The sequence below is a fragment of the Muntiacus reevesi genome, chromosome 1 (assembly GCF_963930625.1).
Source record: "Muntiacus reevesi chromosome 1, mMunRee1.1, whole genome shotgun sequence".
NCBI classification, from domain to species: Eukaryota; Metazoa; Chordata; class Mammalia; order Artiodactyla; family Cervidae; genus Muntiacus; species Muntiacus reevesi.
In genome coordinates, this window is record NC_089249.1 from 31,046,078 (window position 1) to 31,062,251 (window position 16,174).

Here is a 16,174-nt window from a genome sequence, read left to right on the forward strand (position 1 = left end):
TCAAGAACATTGATTTAATTTAGAAGAGATGCAGTATTTATAGCCAAAGCCAGGTTAAACATTTTTCTCCATTTCTATATCAGAAAATAGCTTCTAACCAGTATCTGACTCCAAATCAATTAGTTCAGTTTAAGGTTTTCAAATTTTATTAATACTCTTCCCATCTTTATGACACTTCTTTCTCTGTGCAAACCTTTGAGTTTCTTCCCCTAAGTTTACAAAATAGACAAGATGACTTTTCATGACCAGCTGACAGGCCCAAAGAAAAGATTGCAGTTTTTTGACAGTAATAAATTATTTTGGTTTACAGAGATGATTCACAGGTTTTTAACCAACACTTCTGTTCTTCTTAGTATTACTTTTCCTAAGTGTCCCAAAGTTCATTACCAAATTAAAACTGTCTACAGTAAGAAAACTTATTTTCCTTTCAACGGCTTTAATGACAGCCAGAGATTTTTAGCAACTGGTTGATTTTTGTGAATATATTGCTATGTTTTAGAAATATAAATTGAAGGGAAATCCAGAATACTAATATCCTGCAAATGTAACTTTGCTGTTTGCCAGACCTGCATGTTGTAGATTTTAGCTACACAGTTTTTGAGTGGCAGCCTAATGAGCTTGAATATTCTGTAGAGACTGAAAGTGAAGTAAATTTTTCCCAGTGTCTTCTGCAGGGGCCTCTCTGGTCATCTGAATGCTGCAAACTAGAAATGAAGCTTTGATCCATGGAGCATACCTTATACAACAATAGTGAAAGTAGAATATGGCTTTTATTTGTCATTGAGCTTCATTTTAGATAATCTCAGGATCTGAACCTTAGTTCTGATTTAAGAGGCTTTCCTGCCAAAGTCATGGACAGTAACAGAGTGCGTTTGTTTTCAGTTCTCCTAAATTTTGTTCTTAATGTGAAAAGAGTTTTTAAGTTTTAAATTTTAAAGTTTTGAATTTTCGTTGAAATTATTTTAAATCATAAAATAGGGACAAGGAGGATTTTCTAATCAAATCAAGCAGTCACTCCTGTATTTAAAATACGATTATCTATATTGAAATTATTTTAAGTTGTGCCCAAAGCTGTGTTTATTTAACTAGTAAGAAAATATCTTGTTGTTTTAGATGTATTGATGTATTTGGTATTATACTTTATTTTTTAATTACAAAATAATATGGCTTAATTATAACTAAGGGAAATCTTGATAATGAGCCTTACATTCTTTGCAGTACCGTCTAGGTGTGCTTGGGCATTCTCTACTGTTAAAGATTTGTTAAAACTGAAGGAGAGGATTCAGAGTTCATCTAATCAGTATTTCTGTTTCATGGTAACACACGTAAACCATTATGCTTAAGTGAAACTCTAACCATGTCAAAGAGGATTAATAATCTATTCTCGGTGAATACTTGAGTTATACATTGTTTTTAAATCATGCCATTAAGAAAAATCAATACAGTAATAAGTATCTCAAGTTAAAAATGTGCATTGCCTATTAATTTTTCTGGACAAACAGAATGACCGTATGAAAAGCGACCCGGTTACCATAGATGCTGTTTAATAGCAACAGCCACTTAGTGCAATCACAGTATTTTACTTGTGAATTTCCTCTATTTGCCACCAAACGATAAGTGATCTGGGGTGAAATTTAGCTTTCAGTCTACCAGTCTTGAGATATATAGTTAGACATTAGTTTGGGATAGAAAGTGAAGTTTGCCTTTATACTGATTTTATTGGGGGAGGGAAAGAGAAGCTAATCTAAATAGGAATTTGGCCAATGAAATAGTAATGTGTAAGATAAAGAAGTTGATTACTTGCATGTTTATAAGGATTTAATTTTATCATCTGAAAGTGTTGGCATTTGACTTCAAGACACAGTGTAGCCAAATCACCATATATTGCGTTTATGCACAGAAAACTGATTGTTCTTTGGAGAGATGTAGTTTTTCAGAATTTGTTGCAGCTTGACACAGTGAATTTTCAGTATTGACAAATGAAGGGCAAGAAGCAAACAGTGGTGAGTGAGGTGTTATGGTCTGCGATTGAATTACCATGACCTCCTACTAAAACCAGAATTTTAATTTTTAGCTTGAAATTTGGCTATATCTTACACATTAAAGAAAAAGAAAACACCTTAGATAAACTAAAATGATTTTTTGAGACAGGTTAATACGAATACAGCCACTACTTGGAGTTTTTATTTTTTAAAATGAATAATCAGGCAGTAAATAGGATTTCAGGCTATGTCACGTTTAAGGATCTCTTTATATAGTGCCATAACTTTATGTGTATAAAAAGATACATACATTTTGCTAAAATTAGCATAAGGCCTCTTATCTGGGGCTGCGTATTCCCTCTGTGGCAATACAGCTTTATTTCTTATGCCTTCTATACCCTCATCAAGCATATATACTTGGGACATTGGCTTGAAAGGGAATGGGGCAGGTTAAATCTCCTTTTTTAAAAAAAATTAAAATGGCATAAAAATAAATTGTAGAAATGTCTTCAGACATCCTGCACCATCTTTGAGCTCTGAGATAAGACTTTTCCTAGTAGAAAACTTTGTTTTCTTGTCTTTAGCCATTTCTCTTCTGAGTGTTGGATTAGACGTTTCCAAGCGTTCGTCTGGTGTGAAGTTTTTCAGGTGATTTCAGTTTAATGCAACCAGATAATTGTAGCTCCAGGGCTTAGTTAGGTTGTAAAGCTGCTAATCCAGACAATATTACCCAGTCACACGTTGTGCTTATAGGAGACACCTCTGCCTCTGCCTTTAATGGTCTCTCCCCATGCTGGCGATTTCAAGTTTCAGAAGTCCTATAAAATGAGGCACACCAGGCCAAGATTAAGTCTGGACAAAAGAAAAGTAGAATATGCAGTTTGGGGCAACAATGTGAAACCTTAAATCTTTTGCCGAAGATAAAATTTGATATCTTTGTGGCATCAGCTGCTGCTTTATCCCTTACCGTTCTTAAGAAAATGTAGTATAGAATTTGAAAACTGTGTCTTCCTTTTTGTTTAAATGAATTCCTGCCATAGCAGCTATACTCCAAGCATTTATAAATAGTTTAATCAATGACTGCAGTTACTTTGAGTTATTTAGAGGGATGCTCCCTTTTAGTGGAGTGCAGTAATTCACTTTCCATATTTATTCCACTCAGAACCTCTTCTGAAGAGCAGTTGTAATGCAATATTAAATAATTATAATGTTGGGATTCTGAAGGTTGTTACCTTTTTCTCTCACCCTGACCAAAATTTGGTAGTTCTATTGTAGTTAATATAAAAACAGATGCTTATAGATAAAAGGCACATCTCTTCATTTGTCAAACCTTTGTTAGCTCCTGTGGTTCACAGGCTGAGGAACAACTGGGAAATAAAACAACATCCAGGAAAGGCAGTTTATATGTGATTAAGCCTTTTTATTCTCTCATCAGATGTTAGAGAGGGGTACAAATCCTGCTTTAGAGTACACTTCAGGATGGCATGTGCAAATGGGAATTAGGATTTTATTATGTCCAAGGCTAAGTTCAGGATTTGGACAATGTAAAATATGTAGGATCTAAGAGGACCAAAAATGCATTTAGAAATTGAGAGCCCAAGCTGGGCTTCATTCAGGATAACAGGTCACCTCAGGGCAGTAAGACTGTCCTCTGCAAAGTACTTAGCTTAGGGTTTAGCTCCCTGTAAGACAGCTTTTATTCCTTGCTTCCTCTTCCCTTCCCCAGTTTTTTGACTCTTCCTCACTGCCTCCCTCTGCCTCTCTACTATCTATCATGGCAGGAAAGGATGTACTATTTCACTCACCAAAAAAAAAAAAAAATGTTTTTTTTTTTTTTTGGTGTGGACCATTTTTAAAGTCTTTATTGAATTTGTTACCATATTGCTTCTGTTATTTTTTCATGATTTTTTTTTTTTTGGCCTCTAGGCAAGTGGGGTCTTAGCACCCTAACAAGGGATGGAACCCACACCCCCTGCTGTATTGGAAGGTGAAGTCTTCCTGGACCACCAAGGAGGGCTCCTATTTCACTCTTAAAGTGTTCTCATCTGTAATCCATTCTTCCACTAACTGTGTGTTTTCCAAAACCTTCATGTCTTGGTGCATTAGTGATTATACTGAATCTCTTTGTCATTCTGGAAGGAGTTTACCGAAAAGGGAGTGGGCAGTTTCCACTCGTATTTTTTGTACCTTGGATTACAGGGAGATTTGTTCCTCTTCAGCTGAAGTTGCCAACATGAGGGCCATTGCGTCGCTTCTTAGTTGTTGTGGCCCAGCAGGGCCCTCTCTGGGCTGTGAAGAGGGAGGATCAGGGATGCCTAGAGGCTGTGTTGGCCCTTTCATTTCCCCTACCCTATCATTTTCCTTCATAGTCTCAAAGCTGCCACTGTCCACAGTGGTCAGAATGCATACATCCGTGGCAGCACTGTCCCATTAGGGGTGGGTGTAACAGTGGGAGGTGGCGGTAAAGAGGGAAAAGGAAGTAAGAGAAAAGAGGCCATCGTTCTTTATTAAACATGTGGAAATATTCCATACTTGGCATTTAAAAAAATATAGCTGCTATATTTGTTATCCTAAATTCAAATTAGGGTGGACTGACTTGATTCATTCTAGTCATCGTTCCACTCTGAATGTCAAAATTTTTTTAATTTACTTAAAATGTATAATTTCACTTTAATGATATAACTTACAAGGTGATCATCATTTGCACTTGATGCTATGGAAGATATTGGAAGTACTGGACAAAGATACTCCAGAATGACTTTGTAGGGTAGCTGTGTGAACAGAATTTTTACATATGAAATAAATAATTAAATGAAATAGTAAATGAGTTTTAAATAGCTTATTCCTGTTTTGAAAAGTACAGCTTGTTTAAGTATTTAATAATAATTATTTTTTAATTAATTGTTGCTTTACTTAATAAAAGCAACTTTGAGGAAGGTCTATAGGCTTAAAGCTTGAATTATTCAAATTGTAAGTTAGTTGGAAGAATATTACAAAATAAAGTTGGACTTCTAATTGTTAGAATGTTTATTGTTAGTATCCAGTATTCTATATACATGAATTAACCTTGCTTTATTAATGACTTTGGTATTGACCAATTAAAGTTCAGTTAATAAATTGAGGTTCATTTGGTTCCACATCAAGTAACCCAGTTAGCTTAGTTTTTTAAATTGTGGAATACTGGAGCATCATAATGCCCCAAGTCTTGGGTAGACAAGATCCAGTATAGCTCTGGTGAACTGTGCCTCTGAAGGGGTTAATGGACACCCCTCTAACTCCAACCCACCCCAGTACCACCCTGCTCAAACCGGTGACGGGATCCAGCTGCCCTGACTTCCAATGGATGCCTGAAATGAAAACATTTATTCAGCCCCAATAACCTACTAAGTTCAGGACATACATAAACGACTAGGAGATATACTCTGGAGTTATTGCACCAGTTTCTAAAGAAAATAAGCCATTTATTGGCAACCATTTCATTTTCAATAGGTATTTGCACCTCTAATGTTCAAGAGACTTTGACAAAGTTCCTTGTTACTTTCCCCACCTGATACCCTGTTCTAAGCTTCTGGACTCACTGAGCATTCCACATCTGCCTTATTTTGGGGTTGTATTAATAGATACCGACTTATTATTTTTTTGGCGGAGGTTGACCTTTCACTGATCTCCCCAATGTGTTTATTACTTTCACCTGCTTCAATGCTCTCGTAGCACTATATCTGAATAATGACAAAAATACAGGCTAGCGTCCTTATGGTTAGAGGCTGAAAACTTTCAAAGAAGAAGTGGTGTCTGATAATTGTCTTTTATTGCCAATTAAGTGCTTTGCAAACTTGCCCAACTCTGCCTCTTGCGTATATTCCTCCTCTGGTCTCCCTGGCTGCTTTTCAGAGCCTTCTAATGAGAAGATAAGGAAACAATAACCAAATAGCCGTGTGTCCATAAGTCAGGCAGAGCCTTGCTGAGGTGGGGGCAACTGCAGTCAATCAGGTTTCAGACCTTTGTGCTCCTGGTCCACTTTTCTCCGGATGGCCTGCAATAATCTGGAATTTGAAATTTCTTCCTGTGGAATTTCTAAGTTTTATCTTCAGAGTCTTCTCACATTTACCGTTGATAACTCTTTTGTCATTAAGTTAATTAATTTCATGTGTAGTCTGACTAATGTTTGGGGTTAGAAGACCAAGCCGTGCTCCTTAGCACTAGGTATACAGATGAACAGAGTTCAAGAAGAATGGTACAAATCCTATCATGTGATACAGTTAATCTTCTCTATTACCCATGCTCAGTCATCTATTACAGTTTCATAATTTTTGACTAATTAAAGGAAGCCTTGTGTATAAGTAACCTTATATATATATCTTGTATGTAAGTAAAAAAATCAGTTTTTACTCTTGACTACCTTAAATAGCTAAATTTGACTACCTTAAATAGCTAAATTAGATGAAAATGATGTCATTAGCATTTTGAAGTATCAACCTAAATCTCATGTTAAAATTAAATACATAAAAAATAAACACATACAATAAAGGGCTACTGTAAAAAAGGTAAATATTCTGCCCTTTTTCCTCCCCCAGGTCTTGTTTATGAGGGTCATTTGGCTAAAATAATTCTGTAACTAAGGTGAAAGGCATATTTTAGATCAGCTTTTTTCCAAGACATGATCAATCCTGTATTAGTAGTATACAAATTAATACAGTCATTCTGTTATTATTTTATGCGTTTTTTGTTTATTGATTCTTAGTTTTGAATAAACCGCAGCAATACATATTTGAAGTGTGATGATTTCTAGTAATTAGAATAGATATAAACCAAAATTAAGCTTAGAAAATTGAAAATAATTTAATTAGCCTATGTCTCTGAGCTACTAAGCTGTACTCATATGATAGTTCTAAAGTCTTTTTTTTTTTCATAGGTTACATGGTTGTAATAAGCTTGAGAAAAAGGTTTTCCAAGTCCACAGCAGAATAATGTAGCAAATCAGAAAGATGAAGGGCTATTCCGTAGGTGTCATAGAGTGAGCTAGTGCAGGGGAGGAGACAAAGCTAAACAAAATAAAGCATAAAAATTCGATGCAAGTGCTGCAGTTAGACTAGATTGATCCCATTTAGTGTAGTATGGGACTCACACCCTCCACACTGTTGACATTTCGAACTGGTTAATTCTTTTTGGGGGGAACGGTGTGGTGTATCTGAAGGAGGAGATGCTCTGTGCATTTTAGTATGTTTAGCAGTAATCTTGGCTTCTAACCACTAGATACCAGTAGCAACTCCTCCCCCCATTTCCCCCACAATTGTGAAAACCAAATTGTCTCCAGACACTACCAAAGGTTGGAGTGGGGGCACAAAATCTACTCCTGTTGAAAACCACTGATGTAGCATTTAACAAATGAATAAACCTTGATCGTCCTTCAAAGTATGATTGTGATATTTCTTATTATAACTCAGTCATCAAAAAGTTAATCTTTAGCTCTTTGTTTTTAAGATGACAAGTACATATGTGATATATTTTATAAAGTTCTATATTTTCCTGACTGTTAAAAAAATTGATATTGTTTCTGTGATAAACGTCAGTGATTTGAGAAATTCAAGTGCAAAGAATCCTTTATATTCCTGTGCCACTGGAAAAATAAAACTTCAAATATCACTACTCATGAAATATTTGCCTGCCTAATTATGCAGTCAAATATTATAGGTCCTCTGGCATGACCCTTTAAACTGATACTAAAATTATCCCTAGTTTTGTGAGCACAGGCGGAAACAGCCCTAGCACAATAGGAAGTATGAGGAAGTTGGCCTGGGATTCCATGTTTAGATTTGGACAGCCAAAATTGGATACGAGTAAAGAGCCTGTGAAACAAAGAAAATTTCCTTAAAGATTGTTCCTGATTCTTTGAAAAGCAAGTTGTATCTTTCCTTTATCCTACTGAGTATATTTTCCTACATAAAAATCACGACACAAGCTCCAGTCTTTGATCTGTTCATAATTGAACATATTGGAAAAGATTGCTTATAGTCTCCAGCTTGTTCTTTCTAGGGATCTATTTTAAAAATCTATCTGGTTATTTAATGCCAAATATGCATATAGGCCTTCCTTGTGCTGGTTACATAGCATCCAAGTAGGATCAAATAGCATAGTTGACAGTTCGCTCTATTGCTTTCATATTTTGAATGTTTCAAATTCTGAGAACTCTCAAACCTTATCAAATAGGTAGTCCCTTCAAGAAAACAAAGGTTGTGGAGGATTGGCTCCCTGTCCATAGTTAGACCTCAGATTTAAGTCTGCTTATGTAATAAAATGGTAGACTTTGGATCCTCCATTGCCAACTTAAGTATATTATTTTCACTTTGCTACATTTTCATTCTTATTCTTTGATCCTCTACTTCTGTAATTTGTATCTGCATTTGCTTAATATATTTTAGTTTATCATGTTAATTTATTGTTTTATGTATGCATTTGGGCTTCCCTGGTAGTTCAGCTGGTAAAGAATCTGCCTGTAATGCAGGAGACCCTGGTTTGATTCCTTGGTCTGAAAGATCCCCTGGAGAAGGGATAGGCTACACACTCCAGTATTCATGGGCCTCCCTCGTGGCTCAGACAGTGAAGAATCCACCTGCAATGCAGGAGACCTGGGTTCAATCCCTGGGTTGGGAAGATCACCTGGAGGAGGGCATGGCAACCCACTCCAGTATTTTTGCCTGGAGAATCCCCATGGACAGAGGAGTCTGGCGGGCTACTAATTTTTCTTTATTTTTTTTTTGTTTTCCTATTTTGTTACTTTTATTTTTGGTTATAATTTCTTTGTGTATCTCATGTACTTTCTTTGTAATTTGCATATTAGTATGTTCTATAAAAGCTTTGTAGGCTTCCCAGGTGGTTCAGTGATAAAGAATCCTTCTGCCAATGCAGGAGATGCAGGTTCAGTCCCTGGGTTGTAAAGTGCCCCTGGACAAGGAAATGGCAACCCACTCTAGTATTCTTGCCTGGAGAACTCCAGGGATACGGGAGTCTGGCAGGCTACAGTCCATGTCACCACAGAAGAGTTAGACACAAGTTAGTGACTAAAGAACAACTACATAAAAGTTTTGTATCCTTATTGTATTTTCTTTGCATGTACTTTAAGCATTATTCATTTACTCATTTCTTTTGTGTGACTTTTATCTTGTATTTTTGTATTGGTGTTTATTACATTTTTATCTTTTATAATAAGGCTTGGCATAAGAGGAACAACCGTAAAATCTGTTGAGATGGCTAAAAAGTTCGTTTGGGTTTTTCCATAAGACATTACAGAAAAGCTCAAAATAACTTTTTGGCCAACCCAATAAGCTCTGAGAAAGAGGTTTTGAATATTTTACTTCTTCAGTACCCTAAAGCCTACTCTAAAATCTTGTGTGTCAAAAATTCAACTGACTACAGGAGCCAGATAGAACTGGTGAGGCCTGGATATGTGTCCTGGTCACATGGGCAGCTTCCATGTAGTACCAATAGACTGATGCCATGTGAGAGGGTGGGCATAACTTTGCCAGATCTTCCAAGTTTTTGAAAGGTATCAGAAATATGGATTCTCTCAATTTCTAAATACTGGAAAGTGCTTTAAAATTATTCATACAGCATATGTCAAACAGAACACTAGTGTATCCAGCTACTTCTTTTTTATTTTTCCAGCTAATTTTTAAGAGTGTGTTGGGTGCTCAGTCATGTCTGACTCTTTGCAACCCCATGGACTGTAGCCCACCAGACTCCTCTGTCCATGGAATTCTCCAGGCAAGAGGAGTGGGTAGCCATTCCCTTCTCCAGGGGATCAGATTGTGTTGCTATCCAGTAGAATGCTTAATTAAATCAAGAGGTTCATTCTTAATTAGCCTTTTTGTCCTAAGTGCTGCTCTAACAATTACAATATTTTTTGGGGTGATTTTTGTTTTTTTTATTGAATTTTTTATAATATTGCTTCTGTTTTATATTGTTTGTTTTTTCTTTTTTGGCTGAGAGATATATGGGAGCTTAGTTCCCTGATAAGGCATCAAGTCCTTACTCCTCGTATTGACAGGTAAAGTCTTAACCACTGGACCACCCGGGAAGTCCCCTAGAGATTAAAATCTTAATGATCAGGATTCCTCCATCTTTTAGGAATATATTTATTTTATAAGTTTATTTTTACTTGAGTTTTGAAGGTATTAAGTACTAGTAGATTTCTCTTTGTAGTAAGAAATTGCTCTTAAACATTAACAGCAATCATGTGTGGTCCAGTCTTACTGTTCTTTGTTATTTTTATTTTAATACCACCTATACAATTCTTATTAAATGTAAAGGAACTTTCTGGAATTCTCCCCAAACTGTCATAAGGGCAAAAACATTAGCAAAAGACATTAAGTGTTTTAGAGAATATTGCATAAATTGGATGTTGAATAAATAGAAATATGGTAAGTGTTGAATGAAGTGGAAATTAGGGAAATCATTGGTATTTTTGGAAAAAACAGTACAATCTTGCTTACAGGATATCATAGTAAATTGATCAAGAGAAAAGAACAACTCATACAAAAATGAATGAATACACAAGATGAAGTTAATTAGGATAAATTACAGAAAGTCATTGTTCCTAGATTGATTTTCTAGACTTGTTAAAAAAGTTTGAAGAGAATTATGAAATCCGAAAGGAATTGCTAATCCTGTTATAGATTTCTAGGTCCTAAATACTTTGTATTTTGGACCCAGCACTAGTCTAGAAATAGTGAGAGAGTCAAAGTGAAAATGAATTGAAGGGTTTTTTTTTAATGTTTAAAATATGTCTTATCATTAGATACTTTGAACAACCCTTTGGAGTAATCAGGAGACATTATCCTCATGGACCTGAGACCGAGGAGAGTAAATGATGTTTCCTAAGACACACAGTTAGTTTTTACATGTCCTTAATATAATTCTAGCCTTTTCCTTCCTATTCTATCATGCTGTTCTGCTGTTCTGCCATATTATCATTGGTTGCTGGCGTAGTCATCAATCATGAAACATACTGGGGAATGCTTTACTCTTTGAGGGTTCATATATGGGGATGCTATATAAGATTCTCAATAATTGACAATGTGTGTGTCACTTCAAGTTTGAGTTTGTTTGTTTGTTTCTAATGCTGGTTAGAATGTACCAGCAGCTAATGGTAAACCTCTAACCTACACTCCTTTTTGATTACATAGTAATTTCAGTTGGGTGAACTATGTGCTTAAGAATTTTTTTTCTAAGAGTTGTGTTTGTGATTGAGCTTATTAAGTCTAAACCCTTCATATTAAATAAATGAGAAGTAAGGGAAGTAGTCACAAAACATAATCCTGGGGATTTTCTTGTTTCATCCATGTGCTGAGTTTTCACTGATTGTTCTAAGCATGGGGCTTGGAAACAGAGAAGTAGGCCTTGTCACTGACCTTTCAAAAGAAAATAATTCTACTGTGACTATTTTCAAATGAAATTTGAAGAAAGGGAGGAGAACCTTCAGCCTCTTGAAATAATGGCTCCCTTCATCTTGTTCAGTTCCGTTCAGTCAATCAGTCGTGTCCAACTCTTTGCGACCCCTTGGACTACAGCACACCAGGCTTCCCTATTCATCCTGTTGGTCCACCTCAAAGCAAGAGCTTCTACACGAGGCAGAGAGAGCCAAGGCATCGTCTCTGTGCTTCTTATTGTTGTTATTGTTTTCTTAGTCCTGTGAAAGCCTTGCAGATTAGATATATGGAAAAACTCCTGATATGAATTCTTCAAAAATAAATAATGCAAAATGAGCGCAAGGCCTTTCAGTAGTCCTCGAAAGTTCTCTTGATTTTTGATTTTTCTATTTATATCTTGCCAAGAAACAACAATAACAAAAAAAGAAAAACCCAGCAGGTCAATATCATGTATGCTTTTGCTGATATCCTGTGTGCTTTATGTATATTTCTCCGGGCATTACTAGGAGACCTCTAAAAATGGCAAAATTTAACCTCGGTGTGAGGTCACAGTTCCTGTCTTTTCCTGAGATCCAGAGCTGATCTAGGTGGATTTAGTACTCCTGGGACGGTCTTGCTTTGTTTTCTTTTGTTTTTATCATCTTCCAGATTGAACCCTGATCGTAGGAGTGAAAGTTCAGTCCAGCAATTTGTCCTTTGTCATTCACTGCCCCCTGTCCTCTCTCTTCTTCCTCAATTTCTCTCTTCGCCCCAGCCCACTGCACGTTTTTTCCTGGAAGTAAACAGGAGATGTTACAGATATTAACACTGTCCTCCCGTGCCATGTGTTTGGGTGTGTTCTCTGTGCATTTCCCTGGCAGTCATAAATTAATTAAAAGTAGACAGGAACCACAGGAAAAGAAAGTTCTCCCTTCTCCTCTCCCCCCCCACCCCCCGCCCTTTCTTTTTCTACGGGTAAATAGCTAGTTCCTTTGTTCCTGGCCGCACTATTTCATTTCTGCCATCATTGTCCTCATTGTTCTCTGAAACAGGAGGGGTCTAGGCCAGGAGCAGCAAGGTCTCAGCTAATGACGGGAAGTCTTTAAAGTTTGCGCTGCATTTCATCTTCTCTGTGGGAGTTTTAGGACGTATCCAGTGTTTGATCCCCACCGCGCAACTTTGCTTCTAGTTAATTAACAGATCCCCCATTACACAGTCTCATCTAGAAGCACGTGGGAGGCCTATTGGGAGGTAATTCAAGGCCAATCTGAGTGATGGCAGGAATTAGAGAAATCAGTTGTTTTAGGGCTAATGTTCAGGAAATAAAGATGTCCCATTTTAGAGATCTTATTGGAAATTTTTGATGATTTTTCTTTTCTATTCATGACAACAAGATCAGGGAATTTTTGTTCAAATGACCTTCCCATGACTATTCAGGGCAGTTAGAACTTAGAACTACCTGGAAGAAAATTTTTAAAAAATGGAATAAAAGACAGACAATATTGTGAGATGTAGCAAAGCTAACAAGAATTTGAGTCTCTCATTTATTGGTAGTCCTCTCTTTCCTGCCCAGCCTATTAACCAGGTCGCAACTGTCCACAGCAATTTTTCCAGGGCACCGGAGGCAGAGAGCTGGCTAGGACAGCTTAGTAGTGGCTCATTTTACAGCCAAGGCTAAATCATACTTTGTTCTTGGGTTGTTGCTTTTGTTTCAAGGGTGTCAAAGTGATTTACAAAGAATAAATAATAGCTGTAGTATTAGGAGCCCTCCCCCTTTTAGCCTCTTTCCAGATGAACATCGCCAAATAAAGCTCAATTGCCCAAAGTTAGAAGCTGGCATATGCATGCCAGGAACAGAGCCGTTATGTTTCAGCGACTCTGAGGATCAAGGGAGCCCAGGTTTTGATGGCGCTTGAAAGGAGGAATGCCTTGTTCAATTTCTTACCCTTCTACAGTTTCCCGGGCCCTATGAGCAATGACCCCCTTTATCTAGTGAATTAGGAGGTACTCCTGCCTTGCAATTCTCAGTTCAACACTTGGCAATGAGAATCAAGCCGGGGCTATTTAGTGCAGCAGTAAATGGCCCGCCACATTAGCCCCCTGGCATGCTAAGCTATTAGGTTGTTTTACTGTTGTTAAAGTTACATTTGTTAGGTAGAGTTGCTGCCCTTCCACACAAAACTCAAGCAGCGCCTGCTACTTGTGGAGGCAACACATGCATGAACCGTGTGCCGTCCGGTCAATTGCCCTGACTGGTCCAGCCGCATGCCTGGGCTGCAGAGAAAAAGTATTCTTCTGTCTGAGAAAGCAGGAGCCTGGACCATGATGATTAAAAGAGAGCAAGAAAAGGGGACGACTGGACAATACTGGTTTTTGCACTTTGCTATGACTAAACTAATTGCATGGGCTTGATTAACCATGAATTTATAGCAGTTCTTAAGTGAACCACTAATTGTCACAGTGCCATAGAGAAGGCAGGCCAGAGGTACTGAGTAAGCTGGCGGAGGCCGCCGCATGACCGGCAGCCAGCGCCGCACACCCTGGAGCTGCGCAGAATCCGAGAAACCATGAGATCTGCATGGAAATGAAGGGGGAATATTCAGGATGCTTCAGTGGTGTGTGTGTGAGAGAGAGAGGGGGGGGGAAAGAGAGAGAATATTTCTGCAAAGAAAGGAAAATGCCAGTACTATATAGCTCTACGCAGCCAGCTTGCAGGGTTGAGTTGGCATTTGGCAACTTGGTAGCGGCTGCCAGTGTGTGTGTGGTGGGAGAAGAGGGAATAGACAACAAGAAAAACACATAGAGCTTAAAAAAAGATGTAAAATGATTCACTTCATGCCATATGGACAAAAATGTTGTCACAAAAATAAGGCCAAAAAATAGTGCCAGGTTAGACTTTTAGTTCAAAAACATATGTATAATCATCCCCATGAACATGAATTTTAATTAGTATTTTGATAGAGAGAAACCAGATATTTTTTTAACCTGCTCTGTTCTTGTTTTCTGTTCCTCTCCCAGTTTTAGCCTCCATTAAACATTCATATACTGTATGTTTTGTGTCTGTATGAGGAAAATGCCTTATCCCTGGATTGGTGGGAATGCAAACATCTTGGTTTTCTGTGGCATACAAAATATCTTCCCAGTGGCGCTCGCAAGCAGACACTTATCACAGGGAAATCTAGAGCGCTCTCTGAGCCCTGGGTACACCGGGAAGGAAGGAAGCCATATGCCTTTTCCCTTTGTCAATGGAGGCATCTGCACCCATTTGGTTCCCCAGATCCGTTCTTCACACCCATCTACATCTCGTCTCTCTGGGATGCCTTTTAAAAAAGAAATAAATTCAGTGTGTGTACATATCACGATGTGACAGGGCAGTTCCAGAGAAAAACGGATGAGATGGTGACTTTAGAACCCTTGAAAAATGGGACATGTTACCTTATTGATGAATAAACTTAATAAATGTTCACACTTTATTATTAGTTACATCTCCACCTATTCCTAAAAGGGATTGGAGATGACAGTGCTCATCGGAAGAGACTGTGCTGAATCATCTTCCCTTAGCAAATTCTTTCCCACCTTAAATGAGGTGCTTCGATTAATGCCCTGCATGTGATAATGAGATGATGATATAACAAAATGCTTATATTAGCCATGATCTTGCTGCTTAAGGACCAATTGACACCCCAGGTTTTTTTCTCCCTAAAGGAAGACAGGGGAGTCAGATGCAAGTGAATAACAAAATCTGGTATTAAAAATCAAATCTTGTTGCAAAAGATGTAACCTATTTCATCATCTTTATTAAAATTCCTGGGTTTTCCCCTGAGCATTAGCTGTACTTCATTCTACTCCATTCTACCAGGGGCTTCCCTGGTGGCTCAGATGGTAAAGAATCTGCCTGCAATGCAAGAGACCTGGGTTTGATCCCTGGGTTGGGAAGATCCCCTGGAGAAGGGAATGGATACCCACTCCTGTATTCTTGCCTGGAGAATTCCTTGGACAGAGGACCCTGGCAGCTATAGTCCATGGTGTTGCAAAGAGTTGGACATGGCTGAGTGACTTTCACTTCACTTCATTCTACTCCAAGGGCAAAGGTAAAATCAGTGACAGTCTTAGGAAAGGTACATTTTACCACCCTCTGGGTTCTCTCGGGAATTTCTCAGACTTTTATTCTTTTTTGCCAAACACTCACACAACCATTCTTTTTTTCTTCTCTTTTTCCTCTTCTCCTCTGAGGAATCTCTGGTCCCTTCAGCAAGTGTGTGATGCCTCAAAGGCACTTGTTGAGTACATCTTCTTGCTGCTGGAAATTTTCTCTGGACTTATTGTCTAACTTCTACTTTTCCTCAAAGCCATTAGTCATCATTCCTTTAATGGTTACAACAACAGCAGGGAATGTGACCACTGTGACCTCAAGCCACAAACTGAGATTCATGTCCATCCATTACATCAGGGCTGCAGGAAAGATGACCTGGGCATTATTTATAGGCTGCCTTATTTTTGGAAGAGTGGAACAAAGCTATTGCTAAACACATCTGCCTGCCTTCAGAACACTAACTCAGGCTTATATCTCGAAATTGTTTCCAAGCTTTAATGTCAGACTTTTGTTGGGTCCAGTAGATTCATCAATTCATTCACTCATTCATTTATCCATTCATTCAATGACTACTTTCAAGCTCCTAAGGTTCTAAATGTAAGGAAAGTTAAGGGTTGTTTCTTGCTACCTAGATGTTTGTACAAAAGAGAATGTTTTTTGGTTCTTATGTTTTTAGGATTTCTAGTGGGTTAGGT

At 37.8% G+C, this 16,174-nt stretch overlaps 1 protein-coding gene across 6 annotated transcripts in view; it reads left to right on the forward strand.

Moving 5' to 3' along the window:
* The window catches only part of SOX5 (SRY-box transcription factor 5), a 1,093,182-nt gene that overhangs the window by 347,201 nt on the left and 729,807 nt on the right, over positions 1-16,174 (forward strand). The window lies entirely within an intron of this gene.